Source organism: Anas platyrhynchos, chromosome 5 (genome assembly GCF_047663525.1).
Source record: "Anas platyrhynchos isolate ZD024472 breed Pekin duck chromosome 5, IASCAAS_PekinDuck_T2T, whole genome shotgun sequence".
NCBI lineage: Eukaryota > Metazoa > Chordata > Aves > Anseriformes > Anatidae > Anas > Anas platyrhynchos.
In genome coordinates this window covers 32,274,836-32,297,851 of record NC_092591.1, presented here as the reverse complement: position 1 = coordinate 32,297,851, position 23,016 = coordinate 32,274,836, and the positions used below count along the sequence as shown (strand labels likewise).

The following is a 23,016-nucleotide window of genomic DNA, read 5'->3' as shown; positions in this document are numbered from 1 at the left end:
CAGTGGCTTGGTTCTCCCAGAAGGACTGCCTCAGGACTTTGCTGCTCCATCAGTGGAAGAGCAGTGCTGGGACAGCTGTGTTACTGCACCCAGCAGGAAAACTGCCTGTGCAGAGCGCTAAAAGCTGGCGAACTGCTGGGAAACCACACTGATGTGGAGGAAGATGAGGAGACCAGGGTGGTGGATTTTTACTTTTTTTCATCAAATCCAAGCAGAACACTCAGGGCTGTAAAACAAAAATGGCCTGAAAATACACAGATGCACACGTTCTCTCTGCAGAGTAGAGAACAAGGGGATCAGGGCCCATTTGGAAAGTAAATCCTAGACCAGCGCTGATAAAGACACCAAGAAGGCTCCCGCTAGTCCCCTTTTCATAGATCAACTGTCTCAAATCCTGATTTTTGGTTCTGGAGAAAGCTCAGAAGTGTGCCAAGAGCCAGATTTCTGAGCAGGCAGCTTTATGCTGTGTATTCAGCTGTGCCAGGCCTGCAGCGACTGACAGACCTCCATTGTGCATCTGCTCAGCCTCTGTATCTGCCCCTGACAGATGCTCACGTATCACTGCGAGAGCAAAAGCAAGAATATTTCCTTTGCCCTCGCATATGCCCAAGGCCTCGTTCTCCATATCCCCCCAAACAAAAGGCTCCTCTGAACAAAAGAGACGCGCTGGAGAAAGCAGACTCAATGCATTAATGAAATTACATTTTGCAACCAGAAGTGGAAGAAGGACAATTAAATTTCGTGTTCCTTCGGCTTTAAAAGTCTCCTCATTACAAGCTCAGGGCTGGTACACAAGGGCAGCTCTTGCTGTGTTGTCTCTAACCACCAGATGGAGAACAAAAAACTAGGCCCAGTGCTAATTTTGAGCACTGGGACCTGCTGCACACAAACAGTACCTAGCATTGCTGACTGGGTAACGATGGCCTCACAGGACTAAGGCAAGGAATTACTCTGCCAAGACAGGCAATGGAAGAACTGCCCAGGGCACATAATTGCACAATACTCATCTTGCTGCAGACCAGCATCACAAGGTCATCACCTGTTTTGCAACGATGACAATCTTTGTAGGCATAGCCGATAACATACGAACTGGAGAATAACATATCCTTCGGAGAGTAATCTCGCAGTCCCGCTGCATCATAGAAGCCTAGCAACATCACCCACTGCTCCGCAAACAGCAAGTCATCTGGCTTCTACAAATGTCACACAAGTACTATCAAAAAGCTGTTGGGAAATGTTTTTTGAAGTTTTCCTGTAGAGATTCTAGTCTTCCCTTCCCCTGGAACCTTCAGGTGAGTCAGGGCATTCAGCTGAACCTCACCCCCTTGCACCTCCCAAAGCATCCTCATCCTACATGAAAAGCTACCAGAGGAAAGCAGCAGCTCCTCTCCCCATCTAGAGGGCAAGACTGCACAGATTCAGAGCCAGCAAAAGCCACCAACTAATGCTAGTGCTTCAAGGAACAAACACCTTTATCAAGGAGGAGGAGGGAACAAGGTTCACAGAGGGAAAATTGCAGGTTCAGAAGGATTTGGTCCGTTTCTCAAAGGATCCAAACCATTGAGCCCGACACAAATGGCAGTTCGATGATCTACGTGTTTTAAGTAATTACCTCCACTTACACTAATTGTGTAATTGAGAACTGTAATTATTAAATTATATCTAGTTACATACAACAAGAGGGAATAACATTTGTATCGTATCACAAATCCTGCCAGAAGCCTCCCACATGCATGCACGCACTGTCCTACAGTAGAGACAATTAAAAGCATGCAAACATTTGAGACATTTAATTTAGGGAAGAAAATAAACCACAGTACACAATTACGCTATCTTAACCTTTTTTGTTTGCTTTTTCCCCTGGTTGATAGGGACAACTTGAGACCGCAGGAGAAAAACTTCATGGAAATGTTCAAACCCTCACTTACAGAGCTTCTGCTCACTGTGCAGCTCCAGGACTTGTCTCAGATGCTTTGCCTGGTCAGGATTTCAGTCTGGGCGAGAGCATAAGGAAGTGCTGTTGCCTCTTAAGACCTAGTGTAACTGACTGGAGGCAAAAATCACACCCCAGCTTCTTAAATCTGGGCAACAGGAGATCAGCTCTTATAAGCAACAGCTCTCACCAAGCCCCTGACAGTCTGTCCTGCTCCTTGGATCCTCCATGGTTTGATGGGATCACAAGTGACTGCAGTGGGTACCCGAGGGTCTCGGGCTTGTCATCGCCATGAACAGAACGACCTTTTTCCGAAGAGAAGATGTAGATTTCAAAATGCTGAAAGCCAAAGCGAAGGCCAATTGAAATGCAGTGAATGTAGGTTTGATTGGCAGCTTTCCTGCGTCTGTCTATCACTGCGTAATAAACACTGGGTGATGGCAGAAATGAAGAGAAATGCTTTCAGCAGCACCCCCTTCTCCCCCCACCGCCCTGATCTCCACCCACCCCCACTCAGCACATGACAGGAGAGTTTAAAGAGTGGGGGGAAAAAGTCTTAACAAAGACTCAAAAAAAAAAAAAACCCACCAAAAATCTTTTCTTACAGGCCACCTACACGTGACAGTTATTTATCCGTCAGTCTCAATCCCCTCAGAGGGTCCAACTCATCTTGGCATGTGGAAAATGAACCTTTGTCAGTCAGCTATTGCTCATTTATGAATCAAGCCAATATCTGAGTTTAGACTAAAAGGGGAAAAAAAAAAGAGAGGTGCAAACCCACTTTCCACGGTACTCTTCTGGTGAAGAGCAGGACACTTCCAGATTACTCCTATCATTCTCAGAAAATGAGCTAATACTCGACAACTACACAGGCTCTGGGGTACAAGTTTCAAGAATGCGGACCATCTACACATTACGAAAATTTCTCTGCCATAAACTTAACAGAAAGTGGAGTTTATTTTATTTTTTCCCCAGACTAGATCTTTTCCTCAAGTTTTTACTGTCTGGCAGATTCCCTCAGTCAGAGAAAAATTTATTAAGATGCTTAAAGATAAGGCAGACGCCTTTGAGGAAGTTGGCAAAGTCCCTGAGCTAATTTGTGACTCAATTTGAGACAGTGATTAGGCCCTGGTATAAAACTCCCCCTAGATCAGTACTTGCATCTTTAAGCATGAGTACCTTTGAGAAGTAATTACCTCTTTATGTGCCCATTTGTAACTGTAGCTAATGATGCTGAGGTTATTCAACACTTGCAGAAGGGATCTGTCACAGATGGCGAGTTTTACATTTACTGGTCCTAGATTTACTATAAACCAGCCTCCAGGAAGCCCAAGACACAGGACAAGCTTATTTGATAAACCAAAGATAAAGCTCTTTGCTGCAAGAATATATTGGATTTCCTCAACCAATTTGGAAGCAATTTGAATTCAGCTGCAATATGACTACTGATCACTGGATCCTCGTCAACTAGTTGGAGTTGTAGCAGCTTCTCGCACATCTCTGACCTTATTCTACGCTGCAGCCTGGCTTTGGGGACTACCTTTGATCACAGTAAATATATTCAGTCCTGAACATGATTTTGACAAGTCACGGCAAATCTTTATTCTAGGCTACCATGAAGATGTTGCCTTTGAAGTGGTGGAGCTAACCATCTATTACTGTGCTAACGTTGTATAAACAGCATGCGTAGCAGCCTAGAATTTTCAAGGATTCGTTTTGCTAAGTAGCCATTTGAAGAGACCATTTCAACTTACCAGCAAGCTTTAAATAGCAAGCCAGCAAAATTATTTTCAAGAATGGATGCACAAAATGTTACTGAGGGTAGTTCAGCATCTGCTAAACGCTGAAGGGATCCTGGATTCAATGACACTAACTGAGAAAGCCCCAGAGAGGTCTAAGCTCTCCGAAGGCTAAACCCTTCAAAAAGCTATTATTTTTTCTTTACCACAGATGTATAAAATAAGAAACGCAGTGGTCCATTCATACTCATTCTTATTGAAGAATTTTCTTCTAAAAGGGGCAACACTTAGCCTGCCCAGTTCCACAGCCCTAATCATGGATGGAAATGCAAACAGGCCTCAGCTGCAGGTAGCAAAGATGAATGTCCTCAGTCAAGTGCCCCAGGGCTTCATTCATATTGTGAACAATGCAAGCATGACATGGGAAAGAATTTTCCTGTCACAAGTTTCAGACTTCAAAAAGAAATCAGTTTATTTGCAAGGAACACAAAGAGTAAATGAAGAGATGCCCTGCCCAAAGCTTCTATCCCTGGTACACTCACGGTGGCTCCTTGACATCCCGGCATCAGAGACATTCCTGTCTGATCATGCAACAACTGATACAGAAACGCATAAGGGAAGTGTCTGTCTTTGTAGGATCTAGTTTTCCCTCAGGAAAACTAGACGATATTAAGGTCATTTTCAAATGCATTCCCTTCTTGCCCAAATTGTTTGCACTTCATCAATCAAGCTGATAATTTTCTCTTCACTAAAGAGAACTCGCTCTTTTCTCCTGTTGTTCACCCCACATAGCTATCCCTGCTTATGCCACTCTGCTACACATGAAAGTTGGAAAACCAATTATGAAAGAGTACGGTGAGTTTCCAGAAACAGCAAGAGCTCAGCTACCAATATTCACATAGATTTTTTCAGACCAGGAAAAGCCCTGTACTCTCCAGGGTGACAAATAAGGTATCTTATCATAGCCTTTGAATATAAACATTGGAGCAAGCCAAGGTCACTGCTTAGGAAACACTCATCCTCCTCAGGGCGACCGATAACAAACAAGCAGTTTCACTTCCTTCCTATAACTACACCTCCACACCCTCAGCTACTGTTGGTGATAGATCATGGTCTCAGACTCCTATGTGCTAAAAACTTTCTGTAGCCATTTAATATCAGACATACACTGTTGAAAAATAAAATAATAAAAAAATCTAAAGGAATTCTTTCTTTCTGCTTCCTAAATCACTCCTGATCATCATCTCAAATACAGCCTCACCACAATAAAAGTCAGTCAGGATTTAAAGCAATTTTTGCACACTTATCAATCTTGCAAATAGAAACTCTCCTGCCATCAAGAAAAATCTAGGGAATGAGAAATACCATCTGAACTGTGAGCATACCAGTGTCTTACTCAAGCCTCACCTTAGTGATGAGTGGAGAGCAAGACGATTGCTCAACAGCTTCTAGAAAGGAGAAGAGATGAATGAGATAGTGAGACTGACTTTGGCAACAGAACCCAAAGCAATAGTTGTACCTTGTTACTGATACATCATTATTTAGTTTGTGTAGATTCACTGCTTCAGAAGATACTTCATTTCCACAGTTTAAAAGTTTGTTCTTGCAGGGTAGTTGATACAATTCAACAGAGAACAGACACATTAAATCTTACTTGCCAGTCTTACATTTGTACAGCTCAAAGCTTCTAAGTGCAATTTTCTTCTTTATGAGAAAACTTTTGTGAAGAGGGACTCTATAGTGCTTGTCTTTCTTATTTGTCATTTATGATGCTTTTAGCTGCAGTAGAGAGGAATTCCTATAGGAAGGTTCTACAACGCGAGTTGCTTTACATTAACAGCACACATGCATACGCGTATTTTTAAGAACAACCCCCCTTGTTTCATGGCATTCCCTAAACGCCTGAAATTCCAATACGTCACCGCATTCCTGAGGAGATGGAGGTACTCCACAAAACATGCAGGTGGAAACAAATGTCAGCAGGCTAGAATGTCAAGTGAAATCTTCCTGCAAATAGAGATGCTGCATCATTAAAAGAGCTTGACAGTAAAAGGTTATGGAAACCGAAACAAACATCTGCTACTGTCAGTGACAGCCATCACAAGTTGTTTAAGAAGTGGGTGGGCATGTAAGCTTTCCCCCTTTTCTTTTTCTCTTTCCTCCACTTGGGCCCCTTGCTGGGAATAAGAGTCAAGGCTGGAGTCTTCCAATCAGCAAGCTGCTGGAGCCATTAAAAGAAGCATCTGTACACAGTGTTGCTTGTTTTGAGACCATTTCTGTGTTTCCATGTGACAGCAGCATGTGTCAAAAGCATGCCTCATATTACCATATGATTCAAGCAGCAAAACGTGTTTCCTACAGCACAGGCTTTTAGGGAAAATATTCAAGCACTAAAAATACATTCCAATCTGCACTTCATTTCATCTAATGTTTGTTTCAACCATGTCTGCATATTTTCAGCATTTTAGATGGTTTTGTCTGTATGTGTGAAGAAGCCCTAATAAAAAAACACCAAGGGTTGGAGAAAGGGGTTTACACTTCCCAATGAGGCCAGGACACACTGATAGACAAAAAGGCAAAACAAAGTGGAAATCTGCAACCTTCAAAGCGATGTGTATTGTCTTCCTTCACCTGTTTGGGCCCATGCACACGGGCATGTTTACAGCTCTCCTCCCTTTTCCATTTCCCCAAACAGTAGGTAGCTCTGGAAGCCAAAATGCCACATCTCTCCTGCCAGAGGCTGAATTTCCTGAAATCCCTCTGAAGGTGAACCAGCAAGGTCTCAGGAGCTAATCTGTGCCGTGTGTCACCCCGGCTCCTCCCTCTGCCAGCTCTGCCCCGTGCACTGCCTCCACTCTCCTCCATCGCCAAGTCCCTCGCATCGTTTCCAAGCCCTTCATTAAGGGCTGTTGGAAGCCTGCTTTTTAACCTTCACATCTGTGTTTATTCTCTGCACAAAAACAGAGCGAAATCTGTGCCTGGCAGGCAAGTCTTTTTTGTAAGGCTCCTTTTTCTTTCCCTTTCTGACTTTTCAGAGCATGAAATGTGACTGCTAATCCTAATTGCCTCGGATGGAGAGCCTCGCCGAGACCAAACAAAGGGGCAGCCTTCCGCCAAGGAGCGGGGCACTGTGCTGGCCGGAGCTGCCACCAGGCTCTAAGCTTGCGGGTCTCCAGAGTTCCCCTCGCCTTTTCTGAAGAACACAAGGCCAAAATTCCCCACGTAGCTCTGCTGGAAAGAGCCTCTTGCTTTCCTGGATGGCTCTCCAAGCACAGGAGCCCACGTGAGCTCATAGTGCTGGGTGACTGAAGCACTGCTTGGGCCGAGGCCTCACGTATCGCTTGATGTTAGGTTCACTTGTCTGACAGAGGCTAGAGCAGTGTCAGGCTAACCCAGCCTTACCAGAACTGCTCTAGATGGGTTTAGCTAATTCAGAGCTCCTCTGATTTCTTAATATTTTCTTGTAGGGACTGACATACCTGCCAGCTTTCTCTCATACTCCACACAGGTTATACTTCATTGTTGGCTCCATACCTGATAGATTTGTGTGGTCACATTTCCAGTTCACTCTACGAAGCTCTTCTCCTGAGCAGAGGCTCGACAGTGTTACAACAGCACTCCCAGCTAAGCAACGTAGCTGTGCCAACAGATAGATGCAGAACCGACGTAAAAATATCGAGTTAAATGCTTCTCACAGAGAATAGCCTTTTTCCTTGTGAGTGTGCATTTTAACTTCGTGAAATCCTATTAATGCAAACAAATCAGCAAACCAAATGTCTGCTACCGCCTCTGCAGCTCTTACTGCAAGAACATGTGCCTAGCACAGCTTCAAATGCATTCGTGGCTTATGCCAAAACACTCAGCCGCAGTGGAAAAAAACTCAGCGGTACCCTCACAGAGCACATAAGTGCCTTATCAACCACCCCATTGTAATAACACGAACTTTCTCTAATCCACAAGGCATTATGTTCCACAGAAGGGTCCAAATTCCCAAGATTTAACTGTATATCAGCACAGCACAAAGCTTCCACGGTGGAGCCACTTTTCATTGTGGGAATAGCAGCATGCAGTAGCAATAAAAGGTCTGAGCACAGAAACATTCAAAGCCTTGCGCTCGTCAGTGAATGGATGAAGTCTTGCAAAGACTCTTACTATCTTTAAACACATTTCAGGACTAGTAATATTACAGAATAAACCCCGAGCACCCAAACCTACAATGAAAGTGCTGCATCAGCTCGGCGACACGACCAGAGCTACCATCACAATACCAGGCAGTAAGCTAAACACGCTCAGTGGTTGATTACATTTCACAGTCATAATATCCTGTGACCAGGATAGGTCTGCTGAGGAAACGCTTGCCTGTTCTGAATGTGTACTCACAGAGGGAGGTTAAGATGAAAACACGTGTCCTTGGAGAAGAACGCAGCTCCATTAATAAGAATGCAGGTCCTGACAACTTAAACAAACTCCATATAATAAACTAACAAAGTGTCTTAGGGGAAATGAATTGCTGACAGGTGGCATTTAAGAAATGTATTTTAAGAACTGAGCTGTGCTCATTAAAGGCCTCCATTCAGACTGGTGGGTCCTGTATAGTCACTGTGTCTGCAAACAAAACAGGCACTAGCCCTGCTTTGGGAATACAAAGCTGAAGAGACATCACTAATGGAGCAATTTGCGAGGTATCCCCATCTGATGAGAAGAGAAGGCAGGACAGAACTGGAAAGCAAGCAGGCGAGCTAACTGCTTTCTGAGTAAAGTGGTGAACAGGGAGAAAACCACAAAAAGCAGAAAATGAGCAAACTGAGAAAATGTAAAACCTAAGAAAAGACAAACTAATGGGAACACAGTTTAAAATTAAAGCGTAGTGAGATAGAAAGGAGGAAATCCAACCTGGAAGAACGCACTGAGGAGACCACATTGCTCCAGCTGGGAAAGAACAAGGTAAAAGGAACCTACAGTAAACAAAGAATCATAGAATCATAGAATCATAGAATATCCTGAGTTGGAAGGGACCCTTAAGGATCATCAAGTCCAACTCTTGACACCGCACAGGTCTACCCAAGTTCAGACCATGTGACTAAGTGCACAGTCCAATCTCTTCTTAAATTCAGTCAGGCTCGGTGCAGTGACCACTTCCCTGGGGAGCCTGTTCCAGTGTGCAACCACTCTCTCTGTGAAGAACCCCTTCCTGATGTCCAGCCTAAACTTCCCCTGCCTCAGCTTAACCCCATTCCCGCGGGTCCTGTCGCTGGTGTTAATGGAGAAAAGGTCTCCTGCCTCTCGACACCCCCTTACGAGGAAGTTGTAGACTGCGATGAGGTCTCCCCTCAGCCTCCTCTTCTCCAGGCTGAACAGGCCCAGTGCCCTCAGCCGTTCCTCGTACGTCTTCCCCTCCAGGCCTTTCACCATCTTCGTAGCCCTCCTCTGGACACTCTCCAACAGTTTCATGTCCTTTTTATACTGTGGTGCCCAGAACTGCACACAGTACTCGAGGTGAGGCCGCACCAGCGCAGAGTAGAGCGGGACAATCACCTCCCTCGACCTACTAGCGATGCCGTGCTTGATGCACCCCAGGACACGGTTGGCCCTCCTGGCTGCCAGGGCACACTGCTGGCTCATATTCAACTTGCTGTCTACCACGACCCCCAGATCCCTCTCTCAAAAGTATTTGGCTCTTGTAATGTTTTGAATACTTTCTGATGAAGGAAGTTCTTGAGGGTGGTTTGGGATGATCTAGATGACAGCAGTAGAAATGAGACTCCTTCCTTATTGCCATGAGATTCGATGTACAAAGGAGGTTCCAGCATCTCAGTGAAAACAGCAATCCCTGCAGAGATTGATGCTCAAGGGGCAATCGAGATCCCTGAGTAGGACTGACAAAGTACACTGGTCCACGTGCTACTGGACAGTTACACGACAGTAATGGCACAACACGGAAAACAAAGTGACTCAGCATCACTCCAGCTCCCAGAAGGCAGCAGGACTTGACCGAGGAGTTCAGCTGAGTTCACAACCTTGCAGTGACTTCTGTAAATCAGTGCCACAGCTGAGTGCAACCCAGACAGGTCCAATCCACTGCAATTACAAAAGCAACTACAAGATCAAAAGAGACTGACACTTTATCCCATTATTTTAAGGAGAATTAGGAATCAAACTCAAAGCCACAAAGAGAAAAACCAAGACCTAAGCTCAAGGCAGAAGTACACCGCAGCTACTCGGCATGCAGGCCCAGGGCTGCACAATGGATGGATACTGCAGATAGGTTTTATTTCTTTCTGGGGCAGACTTGACCTTAATCCAACTTGAATTAGTTCCTAATACTTTCAGAGGACACAAGCAGACCTGTCCAAGAAACTGCTATCCAGTGCAATCACCACAGCTACTCTGACACTTTTTAAAGCGAGAGCAGAAGGAAATTCAGGCAGTGAAAAAGGGGCAATTGAAATTTACTGGCTTGTTGTAAAATTTTATATTATATACAATTTAGCGCAAGCCATCCTTTATTGGAGACAGAGGTCACGAGCTAAAAAAACTGTGGTGAGAGGCTCACAGCAGCAGAGCCAGAGGTTCAGCTCCTACCAGTCCAGAACAGCCTAGATGATGAGGAGCACTCCAGGTCAGCCTCTCAGTCCTAGGACTCCGTGTAACGGTACGGTCCTACAAAGACAACTTTATTGGGCCTCAGGGGTCGGAGGGACAGCAGAAGGTAGGCAGTAGCTCACTAAATCACAAAGATGGTGAGACTGATCTCTTCATGGCTCTGCACCGTCAGCCTGCTGGAAAGGGCACTGTGGGCAGGTGCCCTGCATTTAATGCAGGCACCTAAGGCAAAGACATTACGGAGTGTCTGCATACACTCAAAAGCAGGAGCCTTGAAACAAAAGAATCTGGTGGCAGAAGGGAGGTTGTTAGCTAGCTATCAACAGGAATTTTTCATTCCAGGGAGAAGCAGAACACCGATACAGCCTGCTTCTCGGGCAACACTGCTGCTGCACTGTCTATGGCTAGGACCATGAGGGCTCACACCCTGCACCACAGGGCTTCCTGCTGAGGGGGAAGGATGGCAGCAGCTCCTTGGTGCCACAAATTCAAAAAAAATCTTGTTTGAACTCTCACCTTCCCTATGCAGCAACATACTGACATTCCCAGTTAGAGCTAGATTCTTTGCAAGCTGAGAAGTAACAACACAGCTTTGCCTTCAGCTTTCACTCCTCCCTCTGTCAAGAGAAACCCACGCACCTATCAAATGATGGGTCTCCCATGCAATCTCAGTGGCCAAGCTGGGCCAGAAGAAGATGGAGGATGCCCCTTGAACACCAATCTCTCCTCACATCACCTCCATGCCTTTTGCACAGAGGACCCAATCAAGTCCCTTACCTACACCCTTCCTTCCATCAACATCTTTGCAAGTCTCTTAATTCCGTGAGCCCTACAGGACTGTTCTCTCAATTTTCTGTTTTTGAATCCCTCCGCTCCACAATTTCATGTCTTCCAGTGTTTCTGTTAACTCTTCTCTGTCCTGCTATGATTTCAAGTCTACAAGCACCATCAGTTACACAGCTACCCACAGCACTCTTATTGACCTTCTGCTCTGTCAAAATATTTATTCCCTTCACCCTTTTCACTGTCCAAACGAGAGGTGTTTTTTATTTTGCCTCCTTCCTCGCAGTCATGCTCCTCACCAGATTTCAGCCTGACCAACCCTGATACCAATTCCCATTTCACTATGTACTGCAAGATAACTAACAAAAACCCTGCCACCAGACTAACAACATTCACAATACACTTTTCTCTTCTACTATGGCAACCCAGGGAAGACACAGGTCTGACTTGGCTGGTCTCTGTGATGAGTACTTGAACAACGTGTGTGCAGCACTCCAGGAGACACGTATCACATGGATGGGTGCATGCGTGCCCACACCAGGAATGCTAATATGAACAATTGTTTGAAAGGAGGAAGAGTGCTTCTCCATTTTAACTGAAACCCACGCCTGCAATCCCAGCTGCCTTGTCACCACCTTTGACTCATTCCTCAATCCCTCCCCTCCTCCAGCCTCCATTTCTCTCTGCGCAGAATCTCAATTGCTTATGAGCAAATTATAGAATGACATTACTTCTTCCATCCTTTCAGTCCCCTTTTGCAATTCCTCCCATCACATACAGAAGAGTCTTGCCAATCCTTCTCAGCTTTCCACCTGCCCCAACGATTTTGTCCTTATTTCTTTTGTGCCAGTTTTCAATCCTTGTCACGTTATCAAACCTTTGTGTGCTACTCTCTTTCCTCTCACAACACAAACACACATTAAGTTCTTACATCTCTAAATTCCTCAGATGCTCTGGACCACAGTTTGAATGTGTAGGGTGAAAAGGGGAAACATATGCACCATGACCTTGTGTTCTTCTGTACAATCTCCTTCCCAGCTCTCAAACTGCACCATGTGAACCAGCAGGCATTTTTCTTTCCTGACAAATCCAGTTTAGATCCTCTCCAGCCTACCTTCCACCTCTCAAATCCTCCTAGAGCTGCACTGTTTTTAGCGACTGCTTCCTGGTCAAAGCTCAGAGTTAGTTTTCTAACCATCATCTTTACCGACATAGCAAAGGTGGTAACATTTTTGACTTTTGAGTGGCTTCTGTGAATGACTTCTACCACTACCACCCCCAAATTTGCCTAAGGAAACAAATGAGCAATTACAAACATCACCAAATCTCCTTCCACGCCAAGCTCTGTGCTTGCTGCCAGCTCTCAAGTTATCTAATTGGTCATAAGCCACAGCTACATACACTCTCCCACCCATTGCTGCAAAAACAGGTGGGTTGAAGCAGCTCGATACAGCTGAAATTGTATATACTTAAAGGCAGTGCTGAGGAGTGGCAGAGTAAGCCAAAGCAGTGATACTATGGTTGCAGGAAAACTACCACTGCAGAATCTAATAGCAAGCAACAATCTTTGATATGTATTCCCTAAACGATAACAGATTGATGCATTGCTCAGTTACCAAAAACTCCAGGAAAACAAGCAGAAAGATCCAATGATACAATCCAATCTACCTGGGAAAAGGAGCTGGAGATCAATACACAGCATCCTTATCACACCTCTTATATGACATACAACTATGTTGCCATAGTAAGAGCTTCCTCCATCTTTATGCAAGGGTTGCTATAAAAGTCTGTGAGGATAGTCTATACTAGATGCAGCAAAATCTGGCTCTAGGTTTGCTTCCCCCATGTAAAACACATGAGCAAAAATTGTGACTATTCTCTTCACAGATAAAAGTCAAATACAGCAGGTCACTGAGAAAACCTACAACCCCACTCTGGCATGACAGAGCACACCGGTTCTCTGCCTTCCTTCCCCACTCTCAAGTGGGGGTTAATTTTTTTTTTTTTATTAAAGAAATGGCAATGAGCTGTGGGAAAATACTTTTTAAGCTAAATGAGTTTTACCACCCACAAAGAGACATGTCCCCAAGGGGCCCTCACCGCCCACAAGATGATGAGCACTTCTGTAAAATCTTACCCCTTCTGATACAATGGTATCTCGAAATTCATCACTTGAACAATGCACACAAAAGGAATCAGCCTGCACTCTTCACTTTTGAGAACATCATCTCTCCTCAAGCTACACATCTCACCTTTCTGAATCTTAAAGCAAGCTTTAGCTCCCAGCCACCAAAACGGGAAAGACAAGGACAGTCTCTATCAGTAAACACTATTCACAAGCTTTCTCATTCTCAGTGCTCACAGCTTAAATGATGCAGATAGCTAGCAGGACCTCCTTCACTGGGTCCACTGAGGACGTACGGTTAATACACCTGCACAGACAATTTTAACAATTAATTACTATAAGGTAGATGGTAAACTTTATACAGCAAGACCTTAAGAAATAAATTAAAAAAACAACTTTACCATGCCCAAACATCTGCCATTTGTTTCCAGTCTAGATCTGTCATAAGTTTCTGCATCTTTTTATTCCTTTTGTCTGTTAAAGGGTGCTCTCTCAGAAATTTTTCCCCCGCTTAGATATATCTAGACCAACCAAGTAAAAACTTCTACCTACTACTTCTTTGATTAGTGAAGTACATTAAGCTTATGTCATTCTATATTTGAAGTTTTTATCAGCAGATTCTTCCTCTATCGACTTTGAGCCCTTCCAAAGTGCAGACAAAATAGCTGCATGTGCATTTGCAGAGCATCTGAAACAGAATTACTAAGACCATATAGAAATGAAACAAGTTTCATGCTCTGGTATTGCTTGCTTTATGTAAGGCCTTAGATCTATATTTATGTCATCATAAGAATTCATGTTCCCTTCGTTCACATGCAATTCCCCCTCCCAAAAACGTTTTCAGAGTTAATACTTTGCCCAGAACAAGACTTCACACCCTGCAAATGTGATACCCAACTTGTCTCAAGGCACCTAACCTCACACGGGGCTGTGGTAACATTCACTCACCCATTTACTCATCCCATCGCTTAGATCATCACAGGGAACGAAGCAACTGCAGGGCAGATCTGTCCTCCAAACAAACAGATGGAAATTACCTCTGTCACGCTCCATGTTTTAGTGTCTGCAGTCAGAAATGGATTGATTCAAGATCCCGAGGTCCTGGTTCTTTGAAAGGCCGACAGCAATAGACCAGCACCGCTGAACTAGAGGCTGCTAGCTGTGCTTAACAATTGGCTTCTTTGAAGCACATTTTGCCTCTGGCCCAGGGTCGTTCCATAGAAACAGCTTCCTTTAACCTCCAAATTGTTTCAGCTTAATTCAGGGGTTGGAGTACCACACTGCTCCTGTTTGAGCTGTGCCTCCACCAGGGCTGGGAGCAGCCACTGTGCACTCACATCCCTCATCTCTTCCGGGAAGCGATCATGGTAATCATCCTGCTAACAGGATGGCACAAGTGTCATCAGGACTTCAGGGCTCTGCATTTGGGACCTCTTAACCCTTTAATAGGATTTTGTCACATGGAGGATGGGGAAGGACAAAGTCATACACATTTTCAGCAGCAGAAGCTCCTCTCATGGGGCAGCATAACCAAGGGCACCATATCAAAAACATCTCCACAACTCCTGAAACGCAGCCAGTCACAGGCAACATCTGTCACACTTGAGTAAATGCAGATCTTCCCAACCAGTGCTCATCTCAGTCCAGTCACATTTCCAGATCCTAGCCAAAATTCCCCTGACACCTAAGGCTTCATCAAGCATATCCTGTAAGACAAGTGGTCTGTACTCACTCTGACTGGAAAAGTTGGACTCGTTCTGATCTACACTTGCAAATACAGTTATAAATTATGCTTTTAACATACAGCAGCTAATCCACGCTTTTTCTGCGGACACGTACACTTTGTAAGCAAGTGATTGAAAGGTTTTGGGCTTTTCGGTTCAGCTTACCAAAAGGAAGCGAAAAGGAGAGACCTGGCACAAAATGAGGATCTTCATAGCAAGCCAGTAACAAAGCATTCTCCAGTAACATCTGCTCTCTCAGACAAACCTTGAAAGAGCCATTTCTGCAGTAACAGTCACCACAAGGTTTTACAACAGGCTCAGCAAACTATCCCAACACGTGCAGCTAGAAGCAGCTGCACTGCCTGCTTTTACTGAAACTCCATTCTTACCTACAGTGAACCTTCCTGTAGGTAAGAATGAACTTCCCTGCTCCTGAGCTCTCAAATCAGAGAATCCCTGAAGGTCAGGGATGGAAAAGACCTCTGGAGATTGTCTAGTCCAACCTTCCTGGTCACTGCAGGCTGAATTACTTGGCACTACCACTCTGCCAAGCAGTATTTAACCTCTTGAAGCTAAGTGCAAAAAAAAAAAAAAAAAGGAACATGCTCTATACAAGCAAGACAGCTGCTGCTTTTCCTTCTCTCCAAGTTCCTTCTTTATTAGTTTCTTATCCCACCCCTACTGCTTTCATTTCATCCCTTCTGCTCCTCTTCTAGGTATCATTCTCTCTGCACCCCGCTGTCAGGGCAGGATGCAACCAGCCTAATTTTATGCATCTAAAGGTACCCACAATAGAAAGGTACTCTTCTTCCCAAGCTCCTTATATAATCGGAGATAAAGAGACTGGCAGCTCCACGTAAGATTCAGAGCACCTAAGTTCAGCTCCTTTCAGATGATGAATCAGAGCAAAAGCTTCTCTAACTATATAGGAAGCTTAGCCTCCCAAGTCAGATGCCCAAAAAATTATAGTGTAAATACCCCCCACAGTGTACATAGCTGTGGATTCTTATTTCCAGTTGACTCATTTTCCCTCTCAATTAACACATTCCCAGACTTAACAGATTGAGGTGAACTGTGGGTTGAGCTACAAAAGCATAAAGGGAAGACAAGAACAGAAAGGACTGAGCAAGAGCAAGCTTTAAAACACTAATAGCAGTATTTTGACTCTTCAGTTGCACCTTTACTGCGTAATATTTAAGAGGCATTTTGACCATCTCCAGCTCTCAAGCGAGAAGAGGCAGCTCTTACTGTATAAAGACACTGATATATAAATACATTACTACAAGATTATTTAGAAATTAAACTGGTTTTGGAGATTCTACACAAGCCTTGAGAGCACTCTGGTCTCTGGAAACAAACAGGAGCATCTTACAAAGGTTCTCTCCTGAAATGATTATCCTTTTTATTCTGATGTGAGTTCATTCTCCTCTGCCCTTCAATCTCTAGGACTCTGTGTTCTTAATGCCCCAATCAAAAACTTCAAAACTTCAGACTGGATCTGTTCACAGCTGACAACAAAAGACTCCATGCCCACGAGCACCTTTGCTGCTAAATGGAAGAAGCAAGTAAACAGAGACATTGAGCAAGCAGGGCATTACAAGCAGACAGCCAGATTAATGTTCTTCCATTCCAGCAGATGAAGTGTCCTGACACTTTCTTGCAGCCTATGCTTTTTGTATGCGACAGTATACAGCAGAAGTGGACATCAAAATGAGGATGAGTAACTGCACAGATTCTCACTGTGGAATTTGACATTTTGGATAGGAGGGAAAGGCTAACTGGAAACAACACACAACCTTTTTTATCACATTAATGCATATTAATAGCTTTCTTCAACACTACCTACCGTGCCCTTTCAGGAGATGTCTAGCTAGTCAGAACTAGATCCCCTTCTGCTCAGAGCAGCATTTACCTGCACTAAAACCAATGCCATCAGCTTGGGAATTTCTGTGGGGTCCTTGCACAGGACTTGTATTTCCAGAGAGAGATGGCCTTGGGGTCACCCAAATGCTAATGATACCAACTACCTTTCAGCCTCCATTGAGCCAATGACACAAATTACTGCATGAGAAAAGGAGCAGCTGGACTGCCAATTAAAGCACAATGCCACAAAGAATGAGTTCACGAGTGTCTTGCAATACAGTGAGAAACAAAATGACTGGTGTACTATAAAGATGGACCTGCTAGGGAGAGCACAGCATCTGTGGATCAGCTACATGACCCCTACATAGCCACAAATACTTACTTGATACCAGTTGGTTTCTATTTTGTTTGTTTGTTTGTTTTGTTTTTAAGTGAAAAATTGATTCCAACATTCTGCAAGAGGGATTTCATTTGAAGAATATTTTACCAAGAAGTTTACTTTCTGACCACAGCCCTGATGTGGTACTGCCTTGTAGCCACTGCTGCAGAATCTGTAAAGAAGTCAATGACGGATCTAATACTAAGATACAGTTAACTCATAGCTGTCCATCACTGGCTTTTTCCTGTTAGTTTGCTTTTCTGCCTCTTCATTTAAGACAACTACATTAATTTGGATTAGAATCTTGTTCTCATCTTTGTCTTCACAATAGACAGAACTGTAGGGCAATACAATCAACAAACATACCTGTGTGGCTGGCTCTCTATGCACTGTATATCTGTTGGATACTGCTTAAAATGAAAAGATGCAAACTTCTGAGTCACTTCATTCTTTGTGGTCTCTCCATAGTCAATGTCAGCAGTCACTGAACAACATAAGCTTAAAACATGTCTCAGGTTCTTTTGTGACTGGAGAGCTATAGATACTGTCACCTTCATGACAGGCTTGAGAATTGCTTGTAATTTTTGTGGAAGTACAGCCTCTCACACAGAAATATTAAGAAGAGAGGCTGTAGTGCTGAACTGTGGATATATGAACTAGCTACAGTACAGATTGGAAAGTGGAAAATGTGCACAAGCCTTCCCAGAGAAAGTGAACTACATACCAGCTAACAGGGAGGAGAAGCAAGGGAACAGGGAAAGGAGAGATGCATTTTCCCATCTACTCCTGCTGACCTTTTGGAGTTCTTGAGTCTTCTATTTCCATCCTACCTTGTACAGCTCTGCATCGCTGCAAGCACATTTGAAGGGTGAGGGCATCTCAGAGCAGAATTCACAGCTCACTATGACACTTGAAGTGACAGAACAGCATTAGGTCAATGAGACTTGAACCATGGGAGTAATGCACACCTGGTTTTGTTTCTAAGGCAACCAAAGCAGCCTCTCATCACAACCACTTTCATCATTAGAGCAGAAGTGAATTCTGGGCTAATTCTAGTAGCAGCAGCAACCAACAGTCTTCCCAGTTATAGATACTGGGGACTTGTCAACATCCATTTTAACTTGGCCTTGGGTTACAGCCACTGACTTGTATATGAACAAGTGAGCCCTTAACACAACTACAGTGATTACAGCTTGGGAACATGCACCAGGAGGCATCATAGCTAGTGGGTCTGGTTTATAAATTTGACTGGTGGAAGGTCATTACCCTAATTCTTACTAGGTAAACTATGAAGCTCTCAGATAAATCTTCCTGTCACAGAAGGACATTTATTCACCATCTTAGCTAGTTTTTATCTCAATGAAACTTCAAATGCTCTAGCAATTGTTAGTAGTTTCTGGCAGAAGTACAGAAACAAGAAGCTGAGGTCCCACCTCACTTGAAGATTCACAACCTGGAATTCTCTCAGGAATTATCCCAGAATAATGGGATAGCTCATGTGATTTTGGAAAAACATCAAACATCACCTGGACATTACACTTGGAAGTTCAACATCCCAAAGCAAAGGCAACGTTCCAATGTTACTGAGTTTAAAGATGACTGAGTCCTAGTTTCACCTATAGCTTCAGCCCTATTCCAATGTAAGAGATAAACATCACAATCAAAATTGCATAGCTTTGTTTGCAACTTAAGTAGAGATGTCCAAAGCTGTAATATTACCCCTCCTGTAGCAAGCAATACGCTGAATAAGTATAAGCTGTAGAAAAACCTGTAATATCAAGCTTTTTTTTTTTTTTTTGAAACATGTTAGCATTCTGTCTCTAGTCTGAATCTACTGCCCTGAAATAGCAACCACTATACAACTGTATACAACTAAATGTACAGTGTTGCATCATTCAGCCCCTAAGCCATGCTGAGTCTGGATCTCTCCATGAGGCAGAGGACTTCGAGCAACTGTGATGGATTGCATTTCAACAAATAAAATCTGGTGGCAGAGCCAGAACAGACACACAATCTGTGTCCATTCAAGGAAAAATATTTTACTTGCTGAGATGCACATCACCGCAAGATGCCTATTACACCAAAGCAAGGTGAGACTGAAGCATTTCCAGAAAACTTATATATGATGGTCTCCTGATGAGTAACAGGAACATAAACTGGTATCTGTGTCAACTTTTAAGGCTTCCTGCAAATGTTCCTCAGCAAACACTGATTTTCTTCCCCTGTGCTTGCACTGAACTGAAATCAAAACTTTCTTCGTTCTACTATACCACCACAAGCAAGTTTTTGTCCATCCTAAAGTAGTCAGATAATTACTACAAAGCCTAAAGGAAAAAGCTCATACAGGTGAACAAGAGGTCAGAAGTACTTTAGTGGGAATGAAGGTTTTTAGGGTTACAGAATCACAGAATTTCTAGGTTGGAAGAGACCTCAAGATCATCAAGTCCAACCTCTGACCTAACGCTAACAGTCCCCATTAAACCATATCCCTAAGCTCTACATCTAAACGTCTTTTAAAGACTTCCAGGGATGGTGACTCCACCACTTCCCTGGGCAGCCTGTTCCAGTGCCTAACAACCCTTTCAGTAAAGAAGCTCTTCCTAACATCTAACCTAAAACTCCCCTGGCGCAACTTTAGCCCATTCCCCCTCGTCCTGTCACCAGGCACGTGGGAGAACAGGCCAACCCCCACCTCACTACAGCCTCCTTTAAGGTATCTGTAGAGAGCAATAAGGTCACCCCTGAGCCTCCTCTTCTCCAGGCTGAACAAGCCCAGCTCCCTCATCCGCTCCTCATAGGACTTGTTCTCCAGGCCCCTCACTATTTACTCATTTTTAATAATGTATTAAGACCTACATTTGTCTACTACTAGAAGACAAAAAACATGCACAGCTTGACCCTCAAATAATGAGGTGAGTGTCCTGCTCACAGTGTGACTTAGGACAAATAAATTTGCAAAGAAAATTGTGGGCAGAAGTACTCAACCTCAAGAAAAGAAAAAAGCAGTAGGAGGTGGTAAACAATACAGAGCTGTGCCTTCCTTGATGCAGAGTCAGGCATGTTGCAATGCTGAACTCTGCAGCAGTACTAAATCCCATCAAGAAAGGTGTAACCTCATCCCACAGAACAGCTCTTTGCTCTCTCCTAGGAAGCACACATGCCTATAACGAAAAAAAAAAAAAGAAAAACACACTCTGCTGGCTAGACTAGAAGACAAACAGTCCCAAGATGCTGAATTCCACTGCATGCAATTGGCCAATTCTATCGGATGAGAATGCCAAAATGCATTTATTGCTTTCACCAACTTTTAATATATATTTTTTTAATTTGACTAGTTTTCACTTTATGGATGTTTCCTTGGAGGCCATAACCCCATCACTTATGGCAGTTCAACAAGGAAAGGACAATCCAGAGGGCACCTTACAGCCCACACCACCAAGAGCTTCAGAAGAGCTTCCAAATGAACTCCCAGTTTTTTTGACGAGTCTTGAAATAAAAGGGGAATGCTGAAGACTGAAAAATATGCTAGTGTTATACCAGTATTTTAAAAGGTTGAAATAGGATGAGACATGTCAGTCTTGTCATCCTGACATTGATTCCAGACAAAATAATGAAAAAGCTGATATGAGACTCAGTTAATAAAGGAGGACAGTGTAATTACTGCCAATCAAGAGAGACTTTACAGGAAAATATAACTTGTCAAACTACCAACACTTTTTGGTGTGATTACAAGTTTGAATGCTAAAGGTAGCAATGTTGATGTAATAAATATTCGCACAATGTCTTACCTGGTGCCACAAAGCACAGTGATGCAGCGTACCGTGCCTGCTAACTGTTCAGTCTACACCGAACCAGTACACCCATAGGTGAGATGGGCAGGATGCTACTGGGACTCGGTTTTGTTCCAGTGCTACATGCAAATTAGGCTGCTGGCATGCAGATTATCTGTCTGTCGTGTTGACTAGTATCACTTCATTTCCTCTGCCCTGAACTCCCACCTGTTTTACCCATCTGTTGCCACCTTTCCTTACCTTCTCCTGGAAGTGCTTTGGAGCAGGCATAGGTGCACGTCCCTGACCTGTACAAAGCAATCTCTAACCCTGACCTCAGCCCTGCCTGACATCTCAGAGCCCTGCCATACAAACAGAGCCATGCTGCCAAATCTACGCTGTTGTACTAGCCCATCTGCTTAGATAACTCATTTTTGGTGGCTCATTAAAACAGATTGCTCTACAAATTTATTCCTAAGACAGTCTTACCTAGCATGGAGATATTGCCTGTAACAGTTGCATGAGAACAACACTTGAATAATGGAAAATTGTTCATACAAAGCAGAAATCTGAAAGTAAGTACGTACAAAACTTGACAGCAAGAGCTTTGACATTAAGAAATTCAGTCAGCACACCACGAAGTAAATAACAAACCCTTGAGATCTGTCTGCTTCTTTTATTTCCTCTCCTCATATAGCAATAAATGGGGCAAGGGACAGGAGAAGTATAATCAATTCCTTACTTCTCTCCAAACAACAGCTCTCACTGATACGTGACCACAGAAGTCTACTGCCCGTTTGAGCAAGTTGTCAGGTTAGGAATATGGTTTTTGGCACCTTTTTCTCAAATCCTGTAGAGGTTGCATAAGAAATGCACTTGGCATTTGTGCATTTAAAACATAACTCAGAAGTGACAGCCTGGATATATAGTAGGATGAAACAATTTAAGGCACTCAAGCTTAGATTAGCCTGTATTAAGTGGAAGATGATTTTTCCTCAGCCAAGGCTGGCAACCTCACCTGTAACTGCCAGGCCAGGGGTTAAAGTACTTTTGAGCTTGAGTAGATGTTTTTCCACTACGGTAGTGAAGAAAGAAGCTTTGGCAGAGGCTAAGTGAAAAGAAGGCATACTATCAGCACTGCAACCTTCAACAGCCCCAAAACAAAACATCCAAACTGCCAATGCTGCTGACTGACCTAACAAACACACAAAATTCTCTATCCCACCACTACCTCATTTTCCAGTTCTCATCCTTCACACCTCCACCTAATATTTACATCTTCAACTTTCCTGGTTTCTGTAACACATTACCACGTTTTTGAACGCAAGTGCAAAACATTTTCAAAGCTGAAAGCGTAAGTAACAGACTACAATAAACAGAATGTTGAAACAAAATTATGACAAGGAACTGCTGCATTAGGAGAATTAATCTTTTAATATTAAAGTCAATAAAGTCTTTACTGAGGAATCCCATTCATTTCCAGCGCGAAGTATCGTAACAGGAGCCAACAACCTTTTCTTAATTATATTCAACACAGTGCCATACAGTAAAGATAGGTGATGTCAGTTGGAAGCCCCATGACTATAACTTCTGCCATCTTTTGTTAATCTTGGCATACATACAAGAAACAGAAAAGGTGCATTTTGGGGCTCAAATCCCCTAAAATGTGCAAGAAAAAAAAGCCGGGCTGTTTCCCAGGCACTAAGGAACAGGCAAACTGTGAGGAAGGCTAGAAGAGGGTTGAAGGCAGGTGTCTCCTGTAAAGCTGGGCCACAGAAAAGATCTGCAGTGTTGCCTGGCAGCAAGTAATTATCTGCCAGTGTGCTGTTTCCACGTGCCAACAAGCAAAGCCCACACAGGCAGCAAGCATGGGAAAGTACATGCGTCAGCTAAAGCTTCAGGCTAGTTCCATTGCTTCCTAAGAAAAAAAAGCAGAGGTGCTTTGGAGCCTAGCCTTTGGTTAATTTCTTTGCTATTATTGCAACAAGGTCTATGAACCATACATGCACTCAGACAAAACATCCAGAGACGCAAAAATCCAGGAGATGCTTCTGGCACTTAAAAGCCAGAAATCAAAAGACAAGAGAACCGTCATCC

General features: G+C 43.6%; 1 protein-coding gene across 3 annotated transcripts in view; it reads right to left on the bottom strand.

Annotated features, from left to right (window-relative positions):
* Positions 1-23,016, bottom strand: part of AMBRA1 (autophagy and beclin 1 regulator 1) — a 129,074-nt gene that overhangs the window by 53,077 nt on the left and 52,981 nt on the right. The window lies entirely within an intron of this gene.